The 26,668-nt window shown below is 46.2% G+C and overlaps 1 protein-coding gene across 2 annotated transcripts in view; it reads left to right on the forward strand.

Annotated features, from left to right (window-relative positions):
- The first annotated feature begins 855 nt into the window (after window positions 1-855).
- Window positions 856-26,668, forward strand: part of LOC121531678 (probable E3 ubiquitin-protein ligase MID2) — a 191,428-nt gene continuing 165,615 nt past the window's right edge. For both annotated transcript variants that reach the window (XM_041837050.2, XM_041837059.2), the window contains exon 1: window positions 856-1,225. The gene's annotated coding sequence lies outside the window, so the exon portion shown is untranslated. The remainder of the gene's footprint in view (window positions 1,226-26,668) is intronic.

Consider the following 26,668-nt stretch of genomic DNA (forward strand, 5'->3'; position numbering starts at 1 on the left):
GAGTACAGGAGGGGACTATACTCACACCCCTGAGGGGCCCCCCTGTTGAGGATCAGCTTGCCGGATGTGTTGTTGCCTACCCTCACCACCTGGGGGCGGCCCGTCAGGAAGTCCAGGATCCGGTTGCAGAGGGAGGACTTAGAGTAGGCCTGCCTGTTTCCTATGCCAAATCCTGATTTTGAATTTAGTTCAGTTTGATTTAGATTTTTTAAAGAACAGGCATGATCACATTCCCATGCAAAGGAATTTGTTTTAATTACATATCCTAGTGGATAGATGTTCTGATTCCATTTGAAGAATTAAGAGCTAAAATAAAGAACTAAAGAAGGAACTAAAGAAAGAAAGACAGACAGACAGACAGTCAGACAGAAAAACCAGCACACTGCTCTTGCCAGTATCACTGTCTAGTTAAGCTTGAGTAGACCTATAGTAGACCTCTTGCCAAGATGACTGTCTATTTAAGCAGAAGAGCAAATGCAAACAGGGAAAAAATGCACTACCCTCCCCTCTGCCCAATAAAAAAACACACAACCCTCCCCAAAGCAACCCCAAAAATTTTTTTACAACCCTCCCATACTTTGGACCACCCCTCCCCCTTCAGTAAATGTTGATCTGTCCATAACTGTCTTAAGTTTCAACCACCTTATTACCTTTCATTGGATCATACAGTAGAGTTACATTAGAATAAGGGTGAGTAGCCTGCCCTAGACATATCATCGTCATTAGAGGACGAGGGAATTCCATTTTCATTAACACTCCATTAACTTGACATTTACAGTGATGGGGCGGAGGGGGAAGTTAGGGGTTGGTTACAACTGATCTCTCTCCTGTCCAGCGTATGTAGGCTAGAGCAGCCCGCCTGCCTGCTCTGCGCTGCGCTTGTAGATCCGATCTGTTGCTTTGGCTTTTCGCATTGTATTGGTAGGAGGAGCTGCTTTCCTGCGATTGTCTGCCTGTTCTCTCTCTCCTAGCAGGTTTCTCATTTTCCCAAAGTTACATATTCAAGCCTGTGAGCTTTCACGGACGGTGGGTGCTTGCGCCGCCGGGGAGGTTCGCCGTTTCTTGCGTCGAGAGCGAGCGGAACAGAACAGAACAGAACGGAGCGACGCTGTTTGTGTCACATAACCGGGGCTCTTCCACTTGTGTTCGATCCAAGTGTTTCTTAACTTCGTTTTCGACTGCTTTCAAGATGACAGAAGAAAAGATTGTTGGGCATATAAAGCTGGTAGGTGCCTCCAACCCCTCCCATCGCGCTGTATCAGTGAGTGTCGGTCGGTGTCAGGTTTATTCTGCAGTGCTTGGTGGGGGAAAGCGAGTCTGAGAATTGAACTGGGAGAAGACAGTAGGGTACTTTTGCCATTATTGGGAAATCACTGCATAACCTTCTCCTATTTGGGTTAGTCTTCCGCTTTGTGTGAGAGAGGATCTGCATCAGTGGAAAGAGTTGAGAGACAATCAGAATGAGTATGTCAGAGGTATGCTGGCTGTTATTGAAATAATCTAAACCGGAATGCATTATAACTTGAAATAGACCGATGGAATAATACTTTACATCATATTGTATTCCATTCTAATATATTGTAAATAGATGTTCTAAGGTTCCGTTGGATCCAGTGTTTGTTTTGCCATTCGAAGGATTGTGTTGATCGGTTGTTGTGTTGTTCTGGCTGCGGTCGCTAGTGAGCCATAGACTAACGCAGCCTATAGCCTATTAACGAAACAAACAACAGCCCTATTGCACGTGTATGCTATGTGGGGTAATGATTTGTGCCATTACGCATAGACGGACTGTCATTTGATTAACAGTGGCAATTATGGATAACCGCTGTCATTCCAATGATCAATAGAATAGAATGGTTCAATGGTCAAATGTCTAGCTGTTATCACCCCGTGCCTTTCGAATGTGTGGTTTGTCATGATGTGCCATTTAGTGGACAATAGCCTTGTTGTCTGACTTGAAGCATAGGCTTATGTTAGCCCAAAGGCCGGCAGATGGCGATATTGAGTCGTTTTCATCTTACCATACAAATGCATTGTATGCATCCGGCAATACATTCGTATCCCTCGTGGACCGGTTCGTACCTAAAACATTCTCCATTCAGGCTGCGTAGTCATCGATTTTCTCCTTACCTCTATTTAATGGCGAGAAGGAAAAAAACGGAAAATATGCGTACTTTCCTTATGAAACACAATTTTCCACCGCCATGCTAGAGTGGCTAAATGCTAATCTCGGATGTTGTGTATCGCGTTCAGCCAATCAGGTTGCAGGAGTCTGTTTTTTTCACCCCTAACCTAACCCAGCGCTGTGTCACATTAGTGGACACCAAGACTGTTCTCGGGGCGCGTCTGCCGGTTTTGACTAGCAGAAGTGACTTCTTCGTAGCAGGTTAGGATAAATTTACACAGCAGGTTAGGATAATTAACATGGCAGGTTAGGAGAATTAAGTTAAGGTTAAGAAAAGGGTTAGGGTTAGCCAAAATGCTAAGATTAGCTTAGATTAGATTAGCTCTATCTAGCTACAACCAGGTCTGCCCTGAGAACAGTGTTGGTTTCCACTAATGTGATGCCATTAAAAGAAACACGCATAAAAGAATCGGAACCCCTGGTCTAATAGTTTCAACCTGATTGGCTGAAGGCCATACACAACATCTGGGATTAGCATTTAGCCGCTGTAGCACCTCAGATGGAAAATTGTGTTTCATAAGGAAAGTACGCATATTTTCCACTATGTTTTTTCCGCCTTCTCATCATTAAATAATGTTAAGGAGGAAATCGATGACTACGCAGCCTGAATGGAGAATGTTTATGAGGCATACAAATGTATTGCCAGCTGCATAAAATGCTTTTGGACGGTAAAATGAAAGCGACTCAATATCGCCATCTGCAGGCCTTTGGGATAGGCTACTGTACGGTTCGGTGTTTCGCATTCCTTAAGATGTAGATGTGTGTGTGCGTGAGTTTGTGTCCAGCATCTGTTACGGGTGGGGGGGGGGGTTGAATCGCAGTGGTTGTTTGCTGAAGTGGTAGTTGCTTGTTGAAAATGTAATGTAATACAATGGCAATTCGGGTTATAGGTTAAAATCCTACGCATGAATGCCGACATTATTACGCACATTAATTGATAATGATGGAAGATAAGATATGCAAGATATTTGAATAGATATTTTTTTAAATAGCTATATAAATATATTGAGGTGAGAGCATTGGAAATGCTTTTGGCGGTTGACCTGCTTCTGTTTTGTGGGTGGCACTATGTGATGTTTTCGATGGATGGGTCCTGGCCCCTCGGGGGCATAGGGATCCGGGGGGACAGGGGTGGTATCCTGATCACTGGGATGACAACCCAACTTGGGATGGGGAGGGGTTTTAGCGGGGGGATTAGTGGAGAACAATTGGAGGGTTATTTAGTAACATTGCAAATATCATGGTACAGCTACAGTGGGGAGAACAAGTATTTGATACACTGCCGATTTTGCAGGTTTTCCTACTTACAAAGCATGTAGAGGTCTGTAATTTTTATCATAGGTACACTTCAACTGTGAGAGACGGAATCTAAAACAAAAATCCAGAAAATCACATTGAATGATTTTTAAGTAATGAATTTACATTTTATTGCATGACATACGTATTTGATCACCTACCGAGCTGTAAGAAATCTGGCTCTCACAGACCTGTTAGTTTTTCTTTAAGAAGCCCTCCTGTTTTCCACTCATTACATGTATTAATTGCACCTGTTTGAACTCGTTACCTGTATAAAAGACACCTGTCCACACACTCAATCAAACAGACCCCAACCTCTCCACAATGGCCAAGACCAGAGAGCTGTGTAAGGACATCAGGGATAAAATTGTAGACCTGCACAAGGCTGGAATGGGCTACAGGACAATAGGCAAGCAGCTTGGTGAGAAGGCAACAACTGTTGGCACAATTATTAGAAAATGGAAGAAGTTCAAGATGATGGTCAATCACCCTCGGTCTGGAGCTCCATGCAAGATCTCACCTCGTGGGGCATCAATGATCATGAGGAAGGTGAGGGATCAGCCCAGAACTACACGGCAGGACCTGGTCAATGACCTGAAGAGAGCTGGGACCACAGTCTCAAAGAAAACCATTAGTAACACACTACGCCGTCATGGATTAAAATCCTGCAGCGCACGCAAGGTCCCCCTGCTCAAGCCAGCGCATGTCCAGGCCCGTCTGAAGTTTGCAAATGACCATCTGGATGATCCAGAGGAGGAATGGGAGAAGGTCATGTGGTCTGATGAGACAAAAATAGAGCTTTTTGGTCTAAACTCCACTCGCTGTGTTTGGAGGAAGAAGAAGGATGAGTACAACCCCAAGAACACCATCCCAACCGTGAAGCATGGAGGTGGAAACATCATTCTTTGGGGATGCTTTTCTGCAATGGGGATAGGACGACTACACCGTATTGAGGGGAGGATGGATGGGGCCATGTATCGCGAGATCTTGGCCAACAACCTCCTTCCCTCAGTAAGAGCATTGAAGATGGGTCGTGGCTGGGTCTTCCAGCATGACAACGACCCGAAACACACAGCCAGGCAACTAAGGAGTGGCTCCGTAAGAAGCATCTCAAGGTCCTGGAGTGGCCTAGCCAGTCCCTAGACCTGAAACCAATAGAAAATCTTTGTAGGGAGCTGAAAGTCTGTATTGCCCAGCGACAGCCCCGAAACCTGAAGGATCTGGAGAAGGTCTGTATGGAGGAGTGGGCCAAAATCCCTGCTGCAGTGTGTGCAAACCTGGTCAAGACCTACAGGAAACGTATGATCTCTGTAATTGCAAACAAAGGTTTCTGTACCAAATATTAAGTTCTGCTTTTCTGATGTATCAAATACTTAAGTCATGCAATAAAATGCAAATTCATGCAATGTGATTTCTAGATTTTTGTTTTAGATTCCGTCTCTCACAGTTGAAGTGTACCTATGATAAAAAGTACAGACCTCTACATGCTTTGTAAGTAGGAAAACCTGCAAAATCGGCAGTATATCAAATACTTGTTCTCCCCACTGTATATGCGAGAAAAAAATAAAAAAATAAGGGGGATTGGAGGTGATGCTGACAATTACATTGATGGAAGTTACAATCTATCTACAATATTAAAGCTGATCTACCCCCTAAAAAAATAAAAATAAAAAATAATAAATAAATGAAACAAAAAATTATCCTAGCCTCTTATCCTGGCCTATTATCCTGGCCTTTTATCCTGGCCTATTATCCTGGCCTATTATCCTGGCCTTTTATCCTGGCCTATTATCCTGGCCTTTTATCCTGGCCTATTATCCTGGCCTTTTATCCTGGCCTATTATCCTGGCCTTTTATCCTGGCCTATTATCCTGGCCTTTTATCCTGGCCTATTATCCTGGCCTTTATCCTGGCCTATTATCCTGGCCTATTATCCTGGCCTATTATCCTGGCCTTTTATCCTGGCCTATTATCCTGGCCTTTTATCCTGGCCTATTATCCTGGCCTTTTATCCTGGCCTATTATCATGGCCTTTTATCCTGGCCTTTTATCCTGGCCTATTATCCTGGCCTTTTATCCTGGCCTATTATCCTGGCCTATTATCCTGGCCTTTTATCCTGGCCTATTATCCTAGCCTATTATCCTGGCCTATTATCCTGGCCTTTTATCCTGGCCTATTATCCTGGCCTTTTATCCTGGCCTATTATCCTGGCCTTTTATCCTGGCCTATTATCCTGGCCTTTTATCCTGGCCTTTTATCCTGGCCTATTATCCTGGCCTTTTATCCTGGCCTATTATCCTGGCCTTTTATCCTGGCCTATTATCCTGGCCTTTTATCCTGGCCTATTATCCTGGCCTATTATCCTGGCCTTTTATCCTGGCCTTTTATCCTGGCCTATTTATCCTGGCCTATTATCCTGGCCTTTTATCCTGGCCTATTATCATGGCCTTTATCCTGGCCTTTTATCCTGGCCTATTATCCTGGCCTATTATCCTGGCCTATTATACTGGCCTTTTATCCTGGCCTATTATCCTGGCCTTTTATCCTGGCCTTTTATCCTGGCCTTTTATCCTGGCCTATTATCCTGGCCTTTTATCCTGGCCTTTTATCCTGGCCTTTTATCCTGGCCTATTATCCTGGCCTATTATCCTGGCCTTTTATCTTGGCCTTTTATCCTGGCCTATTATCCTGGCCTTTTATCCTGGCCTATTATCCTGGCCTTTTATCCTGGCCTATTATCCTGGCCTTTTATCCTGGCCTATTATCCCGGCCTATTATCCCGGCCTATTATCCCGGCCTATTATCCTGGCCTTTTATCCCGGCCTATTATCCTGGCCTTTTATCCTGGCCTATTATCCTGGCCTTTTATCCTGGCCTATTTACTGCAGCCTGCTGCATCAGAGTGCTGTTTTACTACCAAGCAGGTCATACAGTATTTCTAGATGGAATGTATCATTATATCTCTTCTCTCTAATCAAATCCAGTAGCCCCATAACAGCCAATCAGTGTCTTGTCCAAAGAGGCAGCAGCGTACTGTACTGTAGAGTGGATTAGGTTACGGTGTCCTGGCTCCAGCCCTACTGTATACTGTACTGTAGAGTGGATTAGGTTAGGGTGTCCTGGCTCCAGCCCTACTGTATACTGTACTGTAGAGTGGATTAGGTTAGGGTGTCCTGGCTCCAGCCCTACTGTATACTGTACTGTAGAGTGGATTAGGTTAGGGTGTCCTGGCTCCAGCCCTACTGTATACTGTACTGTAGAGTGGATTAGGTTAGGGTGTCCTGGCTCCAGCCCTACTGTAGAGTGGATTAGGTTAGGGTGTCCTGGCTCCAGCCCTACTGTATACTGTACTGTAGAGTTCATTAGGTTAGGGTGTCCTGGCTCCAGCCCTACTGTATACTGTACTGTAGAGTGGATTAGGGTAGGGGTGTCCTGGCTCCAGCCCTACTGTATACTGTACTGTAGAGTGGATTAGGTTAGGGTGTCCTGGCTCCAGCCCTACTGTATACTGTACTGTAGAGTGGATTAGGTTAGGGTGTCCTGGCTCCAGCCCTACTGTATACTGTACTGTAGAGTGGATTAGGTTAGGATGTCCTGGCTCCAGTCCTACTGTATACTGTACTGTAGAGTGGATTAGGTTAGGGTGTCCTGGCTCCAGCCCTACTGTATACTGTACTGTAGAGTGGATTAGGTTAGGGTGTCCTGGCTCCAGCCCTACTGTATACTGTACTGTAGAGTGGATTAGGTTAGGGTGTCCTGGCTCCAGCCCTACTGTATACTGTACTGTAGAGTGGATTAGGTTAGGGTGTCCTGGCTCCAGTCCTACTGTATACTGTACTGTAGAGTGGATTAGGTTAGGGTGTCCTGGCTCCAGCCCTACTGTATACTGTACTGTAGAGTGGATTAGGTTAGGGTGTCCTGGCTCCAGCCCTACTGTATACTGTACTGTAGAGTGGATTAGGTTAGGGTGTCCTGGCTCCAGCCCTACTGTATACTGTACTGTAGAGTGGATTAGGTTAGGGTGTCCTGGCTCCTGCCCTACTGTATACTGTACTGTAGAGTGGATTAGGTTAGGGTGTCCTGGCTCCAGCCCTACTGTATACTGTACTGTAGAGTGGATTAGGTTACGGTGTCCTGGCTCCAGCCCTACTGTATACTGTACTGTAGAGTGGATTAGGTTAGGGTGTCCTGGCTCCAGCCCTACTGTATACTGTACTGTAGAGTGGATTAGGTTAGGGTGTCCTGGCTCCAGCCCTACTGTATACTGTACTGTAGAGTGGATTAGGTTAGGGTGTCCTGGCTCCAGCCCTACTGTATACTGTACTGTAGAGTTCATTAGGTTAGGGTGTCCTGGCTCCAGCCCTACTGTATACTGTACTGTAGAGTGGATTAGGTTAGGGTGTCCTGGCTCCAGCCCTACTGTATACTGTACTGTAGAGTGGATTAGGTTAGGGTGTCCTGGCTCCAGCCCCACTGTATACTGTACTGTAGAGTTCATTAGGTTAGGGTGTCCTGGCTCCAGCCCTACTGTATACTGTACTGTAGAGTTCATTAGGTTAGGGTGTCCTGGCTCCAGCCCTACTGTATACTGTACTGTAGAGTGGATTAGGTTAGGGTGTCCTGGCTCCAGCCCTACTGTAGAGTGGATTAGGTTAGGGTGTCCTGGCTCCAGTCCTACTGTATACTGTACTGTAGAGTGGATTAGGTTAGGGTGTCCTGGCTCCAGCTCTACTGTATACTGTACTGTAGAGTGGATTAGGTTAGGGTGTCCTGGCTCCAGCCCTACTGTATACTGTACTGTAGAGTGGGTTAGGTTAGGGTGTCCTGGCTCTAGCCCTACTGTATACTGTACTGTAGAGTGGATTAGGTTAGGGTGTCCTGGCTCCAGCCCTACTGTATACTGTACTGTAGAGTTCATTAGGTTAGGGTGTCCTGGCTCCAGCCCTACTGTAGAGTGGATTAGGTTAGGGTGTCCTGGCTCCTGTCCTACTGTATACTGTACTGTAGAGTGGATTAGGTTAGGGTGTCCTGGCTCCAGCCCTACTGTATACTGTACTGTAGAGTGGATTAGGTTAGGGTGTCCTGGCTCCAGCCCTACTGTATACTGTACTGTAGAGTGGATTAGGTTAGGGTGTCCTGGCTCCAGCCCTACTGTATACTGTACTGTAGAGTGGATTAGGTTAGGGTGTCCTGGCTCCAGCCCTACTGTATACTGTACTGTAGAGTGGGTTAGGTTAGGGTGTCCTGGCTCCAGCCCTACTGTATACTCTACTGTAGAGTGGATTAGGTTAGGGTGTCCTGGCTCCAGCCCTACTGTATACTGTACTGTAGAGTGGATTAGGTTAGGGTGTCCTGGCTCCAGCCCTACTGTATACTGTACTGTAGAGTTCATTAGGTTAGGGTGTCCTGGCTCCAGCCCTACTGTATACTGTACTGTAGAGTTCATTAGGTTAGGGTGTCCTGGCTCCAGCCCTACTGTATACTGTACTGTAGAGTGGATTAGGTTAGGGTGTCCTGGCTCCAGCCCTACTGTAGAGTGGATTAGGTTAGGGTGTCCTGGCTCCAGTCCTGCTGTATACTGTACTGTAGAGTGGATTAGGTTAGGGTGTCCTGGCTCCAGCCCTACTGTATACTGTACTGTAGAGTGGATTAGGTTAGGGTGTCCTGGCTCCAGCCCTACTGTATACTGTACTGTAGAGTGGATTAGGTTAGGGGTGTCCTGGCTCCAGCCCTACTGTAGAGTGGATTAGGTTAGGGTGTCCTGGCTCCAGCCCTACTGTATACTGTACTGTAGAGTGGATTAGGTTAGGGTGTCCTGGCTCCAGCCCTACTGTATACTGTACTGTAGAGTGGATTAGGTTAGGGTGTCCTGGCTCCAGCCCTACTGTATACTGTACTGTAGAGTGGATTAGGTTAGGGTGTCCTGGCTCCAGCCCTACTGTAGAGTGGATTAGGTTAGGGGTGTCCTGGCTCCAGCCCTACTGTATACTGTACTGTAGAGTGGATTAGGTTAGGGTGTCCTGGCTCCAGCCCTACTGTATACTGTACTGTAGAGTGGATTAGGTTAGGGTGTCCTGGCTCCAGCCCTACTGTATACTGTACTGTAGAGTGGGTTAGGTTAGGGTGTCCTGGCTCCAGCCCTACTGTATACTCTACTGTAGAGTGGATTAGGTTAGGGTGTCCTGGCTCCAGCCCTACTGTATACTGTACTGTAGAGTGGATTAGGTTAGGGTGTCCTGGCTCCAGCCCTACTGTATACTGTACTGTAGAGTTCATTAGGTTAGGGTGTCCTGGCTCCAGCCCTACTGTATACTGTACTGTAGAGTTCATTAGGTTAGGGTGTCCTGGCTCCAGCCCTACTGTATACTGTACTGTAGAGTGGATTAGGTTAGGGTGTCCTGGCTCCAGCCCTACTGTAGAGTGGATTAGGTTAGGGTGTCCTGGCTCCAGTCCTGCTGTATACTGTACTGTAGAGTGGATTAGGTTAGGGTGTCCTGGCTCCAGCCCTACTGTATACTGTACTGTAGAGTGGATTAGGTTAGGGTGTCCTGGCTCCAGCCCTACTGTATACTGTACTGTAGAGTGGATTAGGTTAGGTGTCCTGGCTCCAGCCCTACTGTAGAGTGGATTAGGTTAGGGTGTCCTGGCTCCAGCCCTACTGTATACTGTACTGTAGAGTGGATTAGGTTAGGGGTGTCCTGGCTCCAGCCCTACTGTATACTGTACTGTAGAGTGGATTAGGTTAGGGTGTCCTGGCTCCAGCCCTACTGTATACTGTACTGTAGAGTGGATTAGGTTAGGGGTGTCCTGGCTCCAGCCCTACTGTAGAGTGGATTAGGTTAGGGTGTCCTGGCTCCAGCCCTACTGTATACTGTACTGTAGAGTGGATTAGGTTAGGGTGTCCTGGCTCCAGCCCTACTGTATACTGTACTGTAGAGTGGATTAGGTTAGGGTGTCCTGGCTCCAGCCCTACTGTATACTGTACTGTAGAGTGGATTAGGTTAGGGTGTCCTGGCTCCAGCCCTACTGTATACTGTACTGTAGAGTGGATTAGGTTAGGGTGTCCTGGCTCCAGCCCTACTGTATACTGTACTGTAGAGTGGATTAGGTTAGGGTGTCCTGGCTCCAGCCCTACTGTATACTGTACTGTAGAGTGGATTAGGTTAGGGTGTCCTGGCTCCAGCCCTACTGTATACTGTACTGTAGAGTGGATTAGGTTAGGGTGTCCTGGCTCCAGTCCTACTGTAGAGTTCATCAGGTTAGGGTGTCCTGGCTCCAGTCCTACTGTATACTGTACTGTAGAGTTCATTAGGTTAGGGTGTCCTGGCTCCAGTCCTACTGTTTACTGTACTGTAGAGTGGATTAGGTTAGGGTGTCCTGGCTCCAGCCCTACTGTATACTGTACTGTAGAGTTCATTAGGTTAGGGTGTCCTGGCTCCAGCCCCACTGTATACTGTACTGTAGAGTGGATTAGGTTAGGGTGTCCTGGCTCCAGCCCTACTGTATACTGTACTGTAGAGTGGATTAGGTTAGGGTGTCCTGGCTCCAGCCTTACTGTATACTGTACTGTAGAGTGGATTAGGTTAGGGTGTCCTGGCTCCAGTCCTACTGTAGAGTGGATTAGGTTAGGGTGTCCTGGCTCCAGTCCTGCTACTGCTGTGCAGGCTATTACTGTATCTCCCCTTCTCTCTCTACTAACATGACATGACAACCCTCTTTAGCTCCGTTTCACATCAGCCAAATCAGACTTCTTGTTCATATTTCAAGCCCTAACAAACAAGCTCAGACAAAGAAGTACTGATGACTAGCTTGTTATAAAACGTTCCAGTTTGAATTCAACGTACGGTAGACTCCTCCTGACTGTGTTCGCGGGCCAGGTGGCACCCTATTCACTATTACTGTATAGAGCCCTATGGACCCTGGTCAAAAGTAGTGCACTATGTAGGGAATAGGGTGCCATTCTCTGGTCAAAAGTAGTGCACTAGGTAGGGAATAGGGTGCCATTCTCTGGTCAAAAGTAGTGCACTATGTAGGGAATAGGGTGCCATTCTCTGGTCAAAAGTAGTGCACTATGTAGGGAATAGGGTGCCATTCTCTGGTCAAAAGTAGTGCACTATGTAGGGAATAGGGTGCCATTCTCTGGTCAAAAGTAGTGCACTATGTAGGGAATAGGGTGCCATTCTCTGGTCAAAAGTAGTGCACTATGTAGGAATAGGGTGCCATTCTCTGGTCAAAAGTAGTGCACTAGGTAGGGAATAGGGTGCCATTCTCTGGTCAAAAGTAGTGCACTATGTAGGGAATAGGGTGCCATTCTCTGGTCAAAAGTAGTGCACTATGTAGGGAATAGGGTGCCATTTAGGACATCCCCTGTGTTTGCCTGCTCTCTCTGTACTCAGTAAGGGGTTAGCGTAGGATAGGCCCTGCTGCTGTAACAGAAGGGCTTAAAGTCTGTCCCCGTTTAGCTTCAATATCGCCCTGTTATAGTTGCTGGGGCTGTTTGTATGAACCCTCCAGGGGACAGTCTGGGGAGTTGGACGGATCAACCTATACGTTAATAAAGGCTCTATTGTTTTATAACCGCTGTGTTGACCCTTGAGATACATACCGTCCTGTGTGCAGTACACACAGAAGTGCCCTCTGATATAACAGCTGAAATGTATACGTCTCAAATGGCACCCTATTCCCTATATAGTGCACTACTTTTGACCAGAGAATGACACCCTATTCCCTATCTAGTGCACTACTTTTGACCAGGGCCCATAAATAGCAGAAGAATACTTTATTGTCGATTGACTTGCAGAGAATGGAAATGTGTTTTCATGCTCACAACCCTAACAGTGCACTGGATAGGGAATAGGGTGCCGTTTTAGGACTAACACAGTACAGAAGTGCTTCTGATATGACAGCTGAAACAAGCGTGCAGTTCTATAGATGCGGGTAGTGTTTTTATGACTTGATGGGAGAATTGGTTGGAGCCAAATGGATAAGGGATGGTCTATCTTTCCTGTTTAGCCTAGTCCGCATCGCACCGGGGGACTGTTTGGGTCCACACACACACACACACACACACACAAACACACATGCACGTGCACGTGCACACGCACACACAGACACACAGACATGCACACACGCACACACACACACACGCACACACAGACACACGCACACGTGCACGCACGCACGCACGCACACACACACACTATGACATGGCTAATGTCTCACTGCTAGGGCTGTGGCAGTCATGAAATGTTGTCGGCCGGTGATTGTCAAGCAAATAACTGCCAGGTCTCACAGTAATGTACCGTTAATTAACATGAACACATTTAGCATCTCCTGACTTCTACGCATAGCCTACAAGCCACTGATGCAGACCTTTTGGAACATCCTCCATTTTAAAAAGTCTAATAAATCAATGTAATATAGCCTACACCATCACAATAAACCCATTATTTATTTTAGACAGGTCTAAATATATATATGATATGAAGAAAATGTAGTCTATTTCGGAAGAACAGAATAGCATACTCTGAGTTGTCCTTATGTTAGGCTCTGATCTGGCTCTCCATATAGCTGTGGGCTACACTAATTAATTTAGCAGACAACATTTTCTTAGAATTCCGTGGTATTGTTTTATGTTATTTTGTAGTATGAAGAATACAATTGAACAAAGCTGAATAAAATAGAAAGGATATTTTCTCGAAACGACTTCTGAGCGATAGCGCACATGCGGCTATTCTGTGTTGAGCGGTTAACAAAGAAACAGGTCCTCCTATATGCTTAATTTAGAGTTATTTATGCAACTCTAGTTGGGATACAAACATTGGGCTATATGTTTTGATATGTAATACATTCTAAGGCTGCATGATGCGACTCTGATGATGATTTCAAAAAAAGAGTAGCATGAAAGACATGATCTCTGCAGGCTGTACACACTTCATCAGTCTCTCATTCACAATTTGACTAGCACTTGATAATATTCTCACCAGGGCCTCGAATTTCCCGGCGGCATCCACCCTTGTGTGGCCGTAATGCCCCTTAAAAAATCCATGCCTTTTTCGGCCAAAGTGGCCGTTGTGCCTTTGGGCTGAATATAATAGTTATGATTCCCTGCTCCCGGTAGCCGTGCTCCGAAGCACCTCACTCACATGGCTCTCTCAGATATTACATTTACATTTTACATTTTAGTCATTTAGCAGACGCTCTTATCCAGAGCGACTTACAGTTAGTGAATACATATTTTTTTTTTTTTTATTTATACTGGCCCCCCGTGGGAAACGAACCCACAACCCTGGCGTTGCAAACGCCATGCTCTATCAACTGAGCTACATCCCTGCCGGCCAATTCCCTCCCCTACCCTGGACGACGCTGGGCCAATTGTGCGCCGCCCATGAGTCTCCCGAACTCTCTCAGTTCTTATTAGCCAATGCCCCATCACATGATCGGGTTCTTCTCTCGGCATCTCAGCTCCGAAGTAGGCTGCAAGTGAAGACTGCGCGCGTCCCTCTTATCGAATTCCGAGGCTCATATTGATGTTAGAAGAACTGTCCACATTTACTTTTCGTCAGCCAACAAGATGAGTAGGCCTTTACGAACAGCAGATGCACTAGCCTATGTCAATCTACTATCCCCCATAGTACAAAAGTCAACCTATTCTATTGAAATAAATATTCTAAACTCGGGGACAGTTGTGGGATGTGATATATCAAATTAATACAACCACTCGCAGCAAAACAAAATATTTTCAAAGCAATGAGGCTGATGCAACAGATCAGAATGTTTAGCTTAAAATGTTGATCAACTATTAGGCTATTTCTTCCGATTATAAGCACAGCAATGCGAACACATTGGCACCCTATTCCCTATATAGTGCACTTTGACCAGAGCCCAGTATTTCAACCCGTATGGGCTCTGGTCAAAAGTAGTGCACTATATAGGAAATAGGGTGACATTTGGGACATACCCATGGAGACTGTAGACATGTTAGTCATGGCAGCATGGGACTCTGGCCCCATCCCACCCATAGAGACTGTAGACATGTTAGTCATGGCAGCATGGGACTCTGGGCCCCATCCCACCCATAGAGACTGTAGACATGTTAGTCATGGCAGCATGGGACTCTGGGCCCCATCCCACCCATAGAGACTGTAGACATGTTAGTGATGGCAGCATGGGACTCTGGGCCCCATCCCACCCATAGAGACTGGAGACATGTTAGTGATGGCAGCATGGGACTCTGGGCCCATCCCACCCATAGAGACTGTATACATGTTAGTCATGGCAGCATGGGACTCTGGGCCCCATCCCACCCATAGAGACTGTAGACATGTTAGTCATGGCAGCATGGGACTCTGGCCCCATCCCACCCATAGAGACTGTAGACATGTTAGTGATGGCAGCATGGGACTCTGGCCCCATCCCACCCATAGAGACTGTAGACATGTTAGTCATGGCAGCATGGGACTCTGGCCCCATCCCACCCATAGAGACTGTAGACATGTTAGTCATGGCAGCATGGGACTCTGGGCCCCATCCCACCCATAGAGACTGTAGACATGTTAGTCATGGCAGCATGGGACTCTGGCCCCATCCCACCCATAGAGACTGTAGACATGTTAGTGATGGCAGCATGGGACTCTGGGCCCCATCCCACCCATAGAGACTGTAGACATGTTAGTGATGGCAGCATGGGACTCTGGCCCCATCCCACCCATAGAGACTGTAGACATGTTAGTCATGGCAGCATGGGACTCTGGGCCCCATCCCACCCATAGAGACTGTAGACATGTTAGTGATGGCAGCATGGGACTCTGGGCCCCATCCCACCCATAGAGACTGGAGACATGTTAGTGATGGCAGCATGGGACTCTGGGCCCCATCCCACCCATAGAGACTGTAGACATGTTAGTCATGGCAGCATGGGACTCTGGGCCCCATCCCACCCATAGAGACTGTAGACATGTTAGTGATGGCAGCATGGGACTCTGGGCCCCATCCCACCCATAGAGACTGGAGACATGTTAGTCATGGCAGCATGGGACTCTGGGCCCCATCCCACCCATAGAGACTGTAGACATGTTAGTGATGGCAGCATGGGACTCTGGCCCCATCCCACCCATCACTGCTTCTACTGTTGAGTTCCAAACTCCAGCGATTCCAGTAATTCTAGTAATTATTCAGTTTAACAGCTCAGATAAATCATTTAGGCAGAGGGACTGCATTGTGTTGAATGAAAACAGCATGTTCAGTGCTGGGTGGTAGCTAGGTACATACTGCTGTTAAATGAAGCAAGTAAAACTCCTCTGTATTGGACAAATGTTAAGTCTGCGGATGAGCAATTCTATTTAAATGCACTGTTGGTCTTAATATCTGTGCTATTATTCATTGTTATATGGTAGAGAGAGAGAGAACAGTGCTTCATTTGAGCCGGATCCCGCTGGAATAGGATCCGGCCCTCTCCGTTTTGGACTGGAACCTATTTGGCCGGATCCGGTACCTCTCGTGGTATGAATAATTATTTTGCTTTTTTTCTATGTAAACATTAAAATAAAAGCGATTAAAGTTCTCCTGCCCCCCACCAAAAAACGTAATGTGAAAAAGTTGATTTTCAGCCCAGGCCTGATATTATAAGAGTTGATTTGGGGTGGGCCTGGCTTATGGTTTGCGCAACATTGTAACCTATATTTGAGACCAACGTGTGAGAGGCATGCCTGTATCTCTCACATAACTAGAATGAGATTAAATTTATATGATCTCTCTCCCTCTCTGCTCTGATAGACATGAGCCTGCAACTCTCATCTCTCCAGTGTTGAAAAAAGTAATTTATTCCAAAATGAAGGAGAAGCGAGAGAGCGAGAGAGAGAGAGAGCGAGAGAGCGAGAGAGCGAGAGAGAGAGAGAGAGAGAGAGAGAGAGAGAGAGAGAGAGAGAGAGAGAGAGAGAGAGAGAGAGAGAGAGAGAGAGAGAGAGAGAGAGAGAGAGAGAGAGAGAGAGAGAGAGAGAGAGAGAGAGAGAGAGAGAGAGAGAGAGAGAGAGAGAGAGAGAGAGAGAGAGAGAGAGAGAGAGAGAGAGAGAGAGAGAGAGAGAGAGAGAGAGAGAGAGAGAGAGAGAGAGAGAGAGAGAGAGAGAGAGAGAGACTTGTGGCTCAGAAACACAAACATACAAAAGGTGACTACATGCAATGCACAACAGAGGCTTGTTGTGTGCTCTGGCCTGCACTGCATACACTCACTCTTGTAAAACATAGATTACACACATACACTAGGACTAAGGGTGATGCTCAAACAGAAAGCTCTTGATAAATTAATGAATGATTACACACAGTTATGTTGATAAAATAAACAGAACACAGATGTGTATGAAACTCTCAGCTGCCAACAGCCAAACTCAGTTCCAATGCATGGGTGTGTGTGTGTGTGTGTATGTTTGTGTGTGTGTGTGTGGCCAAGCTCAGTTCGAGTGAGAGCAGGTAGAAGGCTGCAGGTGAGCAGAGAGAGAGAGCGAGAGATTTCGTCATTTTTTCCCACTTTCAGATTCACTTAATTAGCAAGTAAAATGCAGCTAGCTAGTTTAGCCTACAGAAACACCCTGCTCAAACAGAGGGATGCTATGTTAGCTTGCTGGCTATGACTTTCCAACACAACACTGGAACTCTTCCAAGTCAAGGTAAGGTTTTGGTATTACTAATTTGTGCCAACGGGGCCCGCCGGTGTAACTACTTACTGACTGTACACTATCATTACTGCATGATTGTAGCGGGTTTACTAACGCGTTAGTTCTATTAGCTATGTTGACTATGACGTTACTTTAGCTAATATGGTGACAACGATGTAGGCTGTGTGTAGCGGTTTGGCTTGGAAAGGTTTTTTCACCTGGTCACATACAGCTGATTTTGTTGAGCATTGAAGTCCACAAGTGAAGGGAAGACAAGGAATACAACGTGGCTGTTATGAGAGTGAACTCTGTTTACGTGTGATCAGGGGTGTATTCATTCCGCCGATTCTATTGAAAAACTTTTCTTAAACGGAAGCAAACGGAACAAAATGGGGATAAACATACCTGAATTTGTCCAATAGAAACTCTCGTTTGCAACTGTTGGACTAATGATTACACCCTAGATCAGCTAGATGCAGGCAAGAGTGTGCAAGGCGGTATTGAATGTCACTGTCTGTTACCTCAAATGTATCTCTCGACCTGTGTGCACCTATGTTGTAAACTTTCATTCATAGGCTAGGTTGTAGCAACGTCATGATGGGTATAGGGAAGATGTGAGTATCATGTAGTAGCCTAAACCTATCGCTGTTACATTGAACTGGGTGAATGGAATATGAATGACAGTCATCCAATATGCTGTAATAGAAATAAGGCCATTCTCATGAAAAAATCGTCCTCCTTCATCTTAAACGGCACTGACTGCCTCTGGTCTCCACACACCTAGGCCTAGGCTATTGATGGATCAAGACAAGGTCGTTTTTTTATTGATCTCAGATTCTCAATTTGTCCGTGTCAAAGTAGCCTGTCATTTTGATCATTTGTGGTAAAATGACGTAGAATTATATGAAATGCGTGTATAAAAGGCAACGTTTGTCCTGGACCCTAACCCACTAAAATGTTTTCCCATGTGTGCAACTTCTGTAAGTGTCTCAACTCTACTGTTCTAATGCGATGATATGCATGAAATGCTTCATTATAAAGGTGCATTTTTTTTTCTTCTCTTGTCTGTTCCAGTACCTACTGAAGCACTGAGAGAGAGAGACAGATGATGTTGGAGTGATGAGATGAGATGAGTGATGAGAGATGTCGTTCCACCTGTTAAATGAAGAGAGTTTGTTGACAGTCCTTTGTACAGTTTCTATACAAAATCATTTCTGGCCAATATTTCCTGTCCATTTAAGGGGACCTGTTTTGTCTCAAGCGCTCACCCAGAGGCAGACGTTCCATATGGTCTATTTTAAATTAAGAGACCAACGTGTTGTTGACAGACTCATTCTACAGTTCCTTTACAGTGCAGTGCCTTAGACCGAGTGGCGCGGCGGCACTGCATCTCAGTGCTAGAGGCGTCACTACAGACCGAGTGGCGCGGCGGTCTAAGGCACTGCATCTCAGTGCTTGAGGCGTCAATACAAACCGAGTGGCGCGGCGGTCTAAGGCACTGCATCTCAGTGCTAGAGGCGTCACTACAGACCGAGTGGCGCGGCGGTCTAAGGCACTGCATCTCAGTGCTTGAGGCGTCACTACAGACCGAGTGGAGCAGCGGTCTAAGGCACTGCATCTCAGTGCTTGAGGCGTCACTACAGACCGAGTGGCGCGGCGGTCTAAGGCACTGCATCTCAGTGCTTGAGGCGTCACTACAGACCGAGTGGCGCGGCGGTCTAAGGCACTGCATCTCAGTGCTTGAGGCGTCACTACAGACCGAGTGGCGCGGGCGGTCTAAGGCACTGCATCTCAGTGCTTGAGGCGTCACTACAGACCGAGTGGCGCGGCGGTCTAAGGCACTGCATCTCAGTGCTTGAGGCGTCACTACAGACCGAGTGGCGCGGCGGTCTAAGGCACTGCATCTCAGTGCTTGAGGCGTCACTACAGACCGAGTGGCGCGGCGGTCTAAGGCACTGCATCTCAGTGCTTGAGGCGTCACTACAGACCGAGTGGCGCGGCGGTCTAAGGCACTGCATCTCAGTGCTTGAGGCGTCACTACAGACCGAGTGGCGCGGCGGTCTAAGGCACTGCATCTCAGTGCTTGAGGCGTCACTACAGACCGAGTGGCGCGGCGGTCTAAGGCACTGCATCTCAGTGCTTGAGGCGTCACTACAGACCGAGTGGCGCGGCGGTCTAAGGCACTGCATCTCAGTGCTTGAGGCGTCACTACAGACCGAGTGGCGCGGCGGTCTAAGGCACTGCATCTCAGTGCTTGAGGCGTCACTACAGACCGAGTGGCGCGGCGGTCTAAGGCACTGCATCTCAGTGCTTGAGGCGTCACTACAGACCGAGTGGCGCGGCGGTCTAAGGCACTGCATCTCAGTGCTTGAGGCGTCACTACAGACCGAGTGGCGCGGCGGTCTAAGGCACTGCATCTCAGTGCTTGAGGCGTCACTACAGACCGAGTGGCGCGGCGGTCTAAGGCACTGCATCTCAGTGCTTGAGGCGTCACTACAGACCGAGTGGCGCGGCGGTCTAAGGCACTGCATCTCAGTGCTTGAGGCGTCACTACAGACCGAGTGGCGCGGCGGTCTAAGGCACTGCATCTCAGTGCTAGAGGCGTCACTACAGACCGAGTGGCGCGGCGGTCTAAGGCACTGCATCTCAGTGCTTGAGGCGTCACTACAGACCCCCCTGGTTCGATTCCAGGCTGTATCACAACCGGCCGTGATTTGGGAGTCCCATAGGGCGGCACACAATTGGTCCAGCGTTGTCCGGGTTTGGCCGGTGTAGGCCGTCATTGTAAATAATAATTTGTTCTTAACTGACTTGCCTAGTTAAATAAAAACAATTTTTAAAAAACAATACTCCCTCTCCATCCTTCGTGTTGTCTCTTGCCGTGCTGTAACAATGGATCACCATCCGCAACATGTTATTGAGTCACAGTCACACTGACAAGACGAGGCCTTTAGTTGAACGGTAGCAGCAGCAACAGTGGTTGTGGTTGTGGTTGCAATCAGTTCTCTACATGCTGGTAAGCTTACATTTAGGTTTGTAGTAGCTTACATAAAAAGCCATGTTTGAAGACTCTGTCTGACCTTGGCCATATGTATTTTAAAGGAACTTTGTAAATGAACTTTGCGAGCAATATGCATCACAGTGTGACACTTGTAGAGGAGCACAGATCATGAATGGGTTATGATGTAACAGAACTCTGTGGCTCTGCCAATCGACTTGAAGCACGCTGCCAAGTGGAGTGACATATTGTGCCCTCAGGATGCTTTCACTCTCTGTCCCTCCCCAAGCTGCTTTCTCTCTCTCTCTCTCTCTCTCTCTCTCTCTCTCTCTCTCTCTCTCTCTCTCTCTCTCTCTCTCTCTCTCTCTCTCTCTCTCGTCTCTCTCTCTCTCTCTCTCTCTGTCTCTCTCTCTCTCTCTCTCTCTCTCTCTCTCTCTCTCTCTCTCTCTCTCTCCCCAAGCTGCCTCTCTCTCTCTCTCTCTCTCTCTCTCTCTCTCTCTCTCTCTCTCTCAGCTTTCCTCTCTCTCTCTCTCTCTCTCTCTCTCTCTCTCTCTCTCTCTCTCTCTCTCTCTCTCTCTCTCTCTCTCTCTCTCTCTCTCTCTCTCTCTCTCTCTCTCTCTCTCTCCCCAAGCTGCTCTCTCTCTCTCTCTCTCGTCTCTCTCTCTCTCTCTCTCTCTCTCTCCCTCCCCAAGCTGCTCTCTCTCTCTCTCTCTCTCTCTCTCTCTCTCTCTCTCTCTCTCTCTCTCTCTCTCTCTCTCCCCAAGCTGCTCTCTCTCTCTCCCCAAGCTGCTCTCTCTCACTCCAGGCCGTCCCTCCCTCGTTCTGCTCAGTCCTTATGTAGTGCACTATATAAGGAATAGGGTACCATTTGGGATGGAGATTCCCTCTCCGAGCTGCTCTCTCCCACCCTGGGCCATGCCTTTTCCAGGATCAGGCAGTAGAGTGGCAAACCCTGTTCACACATGTCACATCGTCACTAAGTGTTTCATTTCGCTGGCGAAGAAGCTTTAATGTGATTTTATGGCTTCTGTTGATTTCCATTTAAAGACTTTGAGTGAGGGAGACGAGCCCTCTGCCAGCTGAAACATTCAGGCCCAGCATGATGATACAGTATACAGTGGGTTTACTGACTGACAGTGCCAGTTAGCTACCAGGGTCGAGGCCAGGAGCTAGGCCAGTTCTCATTCTCAGCCCCCACATCTCAGGGACTGTCAGCCCATCCAGCTGGTCTGGAGAGAAGCCCGTTCACAGAGGAGACACCAGTGTTCTGGAACCCTCCAGTGTTCTGGAACAGATCCAGTGGCGGCCTGTCATTCAGGGCAGGTGGGGAAGAGCCTGTTTTGCATGCTATTTTGGCATTCATTCGTGTCACATATCAATTTGCAAACAATGTAAAATAAATTAAATCCTTTAGTTAATAATGCCGCATACGAACATGGTCTCTTTCTTGAGTAAGGCAGCTCCAAAATGCAGGTTTTTCAGCCTAGCTTAGTGCTTTCTCAATACAGAGCGTAGGCGTTGGTAATGTTCTCTAGTTGCGCCGTGATTGGCTCAGTGTTCTGTCACTCATGGGGACATTACATCACCACAGAGTCTACAGGGAGAGCTAGGCAGTTCAATCTCCCTTGGGTGCTGCCATATATTTACATTAGAAGTGCCCATCCAAGAAGGCTCAAAGTCATTGGCCACAGATACAATGACGTCAAATCACATTATATCTACCATAGCTTTGATTGGATTGATCATGTCAACATACTTTCAAACGATTAGCTAGCAAGCTAGACAAGCAGTTATCATCATTAATCATGGTGACAAGTCGGAAATCGCAAATTCAACAATGAGTGGTTTGGAAGGAATCAGTGGTTAACTGCCAGCGTCGCAAAGCAATCATTATTTTGCTTCAGTGGAGAGTGGTCGAAGTCTGGGTTTTAGGATTGAAAACATCTGTCTGAAAGGGTCTCTTTTCCAAGCTTAAAAGGATCATCATTCACATGCAACACCATGGGCCAGAAAAGGTTGAATGAATACATTGGCCATGCTGTCAATCCAGCATGACTTCTGCCGCGTTCAAAACAACTGGAAACTCAGAACTGGGAAATCTCAGACTTCCGTGCGTTCAAGACAACTGGGAACTCAGAACTGGGAAATCTCAGACTTCCGTGAGTTCAAGACAACTGGGAACTCAAAAGAAAACAAGCTCCGACTGGGAAAATACAATTTGAACGGTCATCCAACTCGGAATTGCAAGTCGAGAACTCAGGCCTCTTTCTAGAGCTCCGAACTGAAGATCACTGACGTCATGATTCGACCTTGCTTTTTCAGAGTTCCAAGTTGTCTTGAAAGCACCATAAATCCAGATAATTCCAGACTTTGATCACAAAGATTGCTCACAAGGACTGCCGCGCCACCTTCCTGTTCAAGTGAACACGGCATAACAACGGTCTTGTATGCTGCTGTATAAATGATGTAATATACCAGGGAGATATGTATACTGTAGCTAAGAAAGTAATACTACGTGTATGTTGTGTAGTAAGCTGTTAGTAGCCCATGTGCCTCACCCTAATAATTCGGTCCCTTTCCCCCTCATAAGTTAGTCTACTGTTCTGACTTGGTGGTGCACATCCCTTATTTAGAGAAATGTAATCATCGAATATTGTAAGAGCTTTCATTGTCTGCTTATACGCCCCCGTTATTCATCCTACGGTTCTGACTTGGTGTACAGGGAGAACACTGTAAGAACGGCCCATGTTCTGAATTCTGTTGCTGTACATTTCAAAAGTGCTGAACAAATAGTTATATTGACTACGTCCGTCCCAGCTCGCTCATTAATGTCTTAATCTTAAATATGGATTGCCTCTTATCCGCTCATCGTTCCCTTATGCCATAGTTTGTACATCTCAGTTGTTACAGGCCTATTGCTTATAGAGGTCTCTCTCATTAGTACCTTATTCATCATTTTAGCCAATGTTGGAATTATTTCATTGTTTTGCTCACTTTGTGTATTATAATTAGCTCATGTGCTTTTCTTGACGAGTCTGGGTCTGTAACCATGAGAAGGGGATACTATATCATGTTGTTGGGTCTGTAACCATGAGGAGGGGATACTATATAATGTTGTTGGGTCTGTAACCACGAGGAGGGGATACTATATAATGTTGTTGGGTCTGTAACCATGAGGAGGGGATACTATATCATGATGTTGGGTCTATAACCATGAGGAGGGGATACTATATAATGTTGTTGGGTCTGTAACCATGAGGAGGGGATACTATATAATGTTGTTGGGTCTGTAACCACGAGGAGGGGATACTATATAATGTTGTTGGGTCTGTAACCATGAGGAGGGGATACTATATCATGTTGTTGGGTCTATAACCATGAGGAGGGGATACTATATAATGTTGTTGGGTCTGTAACCACGAGGAGGGGATACTATATAATGTTGTTGGGTCTGTAACCATGAGGAGGGGATACTATATCATGTTGTTGGGTCTATAACCATGAGGAGGGGATACTATATAATGTTGTTGGGTCTGTAACCACGAGGAGGGGATACTATATAATGTTGTTGGGTCTGTAACCATGAGGAGGGGATACTATATAGTGTTGTTGGGTCTGTAACCATAAGGAGGGGATACTATATAATGTATTTTTCAGGACCCAGTCTTTCAACGATAATTCGTAAAAATCCAAATAACTTCACAGATCTTCATTATAAAGGGTTTAAACACTGTTTCCCATGCTTGTTCAATGAACCATAAACAATTAATGAACATGCACCTGTGGAACGGTCGTTAAGACACTAACAGCTTACAGACGGTAGGCAATTAAGGTCACAGTTATGAAAATGTTGGACACTAAAGCGTCCTTTCCACTGACTCTGAAAAACACCAAAAGAAAGATGCCCAGGGTCCCTGCTCATCTGCGTGAACGTGCCTTAGACATGCTGCAAGGACGCATGAGGACTGCAAATGTGGCCAGGGCAATAAATTGCAATGTCCGTACTGTGAGACGCCTAAGACAGCGCTACAGGGAGACATGAAGGACAGCTGATCGTCCTCGCAGAGGCAGACCACGTGTAACAACACCTGCACAGGATCGGTACATCTAAACATCACACCTGTGGGACAGGTACAGGATGGCAACAACAACTGCCCGAGTTACACCAGGAAAGCACAATTTATTTATTTTATTTTTATTTCACCTTTATTTAACCAGGTAAACCAGTTGAGAACAAGTTCTCATTTACAACTGCGACCTGGCCAAGATAAAGCAAAGCAGTGCGATAAAAACAACAACACAGAGTTACATATGGGGTAAAACAAAACAAAAATCAAAAAAAATACAACAGAAATACAATTAATATACAGTGTGCAAATTTAGCAAGTTATGGAGGTAAGGCAATAAAATAGGCTATAGTGCAAAATAATTACAATTTAGTATTAACACTGGAATGATGTGCAAGAGATGATGTGCAAATAGAGATACTGGGGTACAGATGAGCAAAATAAATAACAATATAGGGATGAGGTAGTTGGGCGGGCTAATTTCAGATGGGCTGTGTACAGGTGCAGTGATCGGTAAGGTGCTCTGACAACTGATGCTTAAAGTTAGTGAGGGAGATAAGTGTCTCCAGCTTCAGAGATTTTTGCAATTTGTTCCAGTCATTGGCAGCAGAGAACTGGAAGGAATTGCGGCCAAAGGAGGTGTTGGCTTTGGGGATGACCAGTGAGATATACCCGCTGGAGCGCAGACTACGGGTGGGTGTTGCTATGGTGACCAATGAGCTAAGATAAGGCGGGGATTTGCCTAGCAGTGATTTATAGATGGCCTGGAGCCAGTGGGTTTGGCGACGAATATGTAGTGAGGACCAGCCAACACAATCCCTCCATCAGTGCTCAGACTGTCCTCAATAGGCTGAGAGAGGCTGGACTGAGGGCTTGTAAGCCTGTTGTAAGGCAGGTCCTCACCAGACATCACCGGCAACAACGTCGCCTATGGGCACAAACCCACCGTCGCTGGACCAGACAGGACAGGACTTATCTGAACTAACATCTATCTGAATTTCTGTCTGTGTCCATTTTGAAAGTACCTCGTCGAGGTTGTTTGCTTGCACTTGCTTATACTTAGAGCTAAGTGTTAATGATATAATAACGAACATTATGAATTTACTGAACATAAACGTAATTATGTTTGTGTAAGGTTCAAAAGTCAAAACTCATGTCGTCATTCGTTATTATTTAAGGAGAATGCGGTTATTATCGACTTACACAAATCCAAAAGGAGTCAGTAGAAAACATATTTGTTTATGCAAGTCAGCCATATCAGCTATGGTTTTTTTTAAAGGCAGTAAATCAGGCTGAGTGAACTGTTTCGCTGCCAGACGAGGCTCCGCTGATAGCAGACCCGGCGCCAGAACAAATCAGTTGGACGGGCATATGATTTCCATAGGCGGGCCTGTTTTTTTGAACGGGTGTAAATACAATAGGCAGCTCGTGAGTTTCAAGTTTGGGGAAGCTTACAACTTACACTTCTACTGATCTGCGTGTCAGTTATGAATATTTATCTATGCATATTTTCGTGGTACAGTTTAATTTCAATTCGTTTCTCAAAATCATTATCACGTGGATAATCATAAAAAATCTGAAGTAAAATGATAAAAATCTAAAGGTTAAAATTCAACTATGGCGAGAGCACTAGCCTTTGCCATATCGACACATTGATACACTGTGATCCATTGTCGGCGAAACAAATGAGGCATATAACTCAAAGATAGCCTATATAGACCAATGCAGCAGTAGGCCTATAACTTCCATCATCAACTAAGTAAAATACATAGGCCTAAAGCCGACAAAATAAAAACAGTAGAAAATATCCTGATGAAAATTCTTCTCCACCTGTCTGCATCCCTTTCTATCTGTCGTGACTTGAGCTATTGCTAGTGAAGTTCAACATTGTAACAAATTATCACAGGTTCGGGCCCAAAGATGTTGCTAACGAACTTGCAACATTGTATCAACTAGACTATTAAGGGACCTCAACGTTTCCTGCACCAGTGAGCTCGGGACAGAATGCTTTTATGACGTTTCCACTGGATATATGGGATCATCAGGTCATGACATTTAGTGCTTTCACACCGAGGCTTGGTCATGATATTTAGTGCTTTCACACCGAGGCTTGGTCATGATATTTAGTGCTTTCACACCGAGGCTTGGTCATGATATTTAGTGCTTTCACACCGAGGCTTGGTCATGATATTTTGTGCTTTCACACCGAGGCTTGGTGATTATCGAGGCCAGGAGCGTTTGAAAGATTTTTCAAATACTGAGGAACTATCATTTGCAATGGATGCTTAACAGACTTTGTTGACTTGTGTGAGGCGAAGAAAAAATGTGTGGTGTACATGGTGAGTTAAGAAAATCAGAAATAAGATATTGCCAAATGGGCACTTTCCTACATATGCATGCATTCTGGAGAAAGACGCACCATATCTTCGCCACACCCGCTACCCTTCTTCTTGATGCAACATTTTAAATTAT

This window comes from Coregonus clupeaformis, chromosome 29 (assembly GCF_020615455.1).
Source record: "Coregonus clupeaformis isolate EN_2021a chromosome 29, ASM2061545v1, whole genome shotgun sequence".
NCBI lineage: Eukaryota > Metazoa > Chordata > Actinopteri > Salmoniformes > Salmonidae > Coregonus > Coregonus clupeaformis.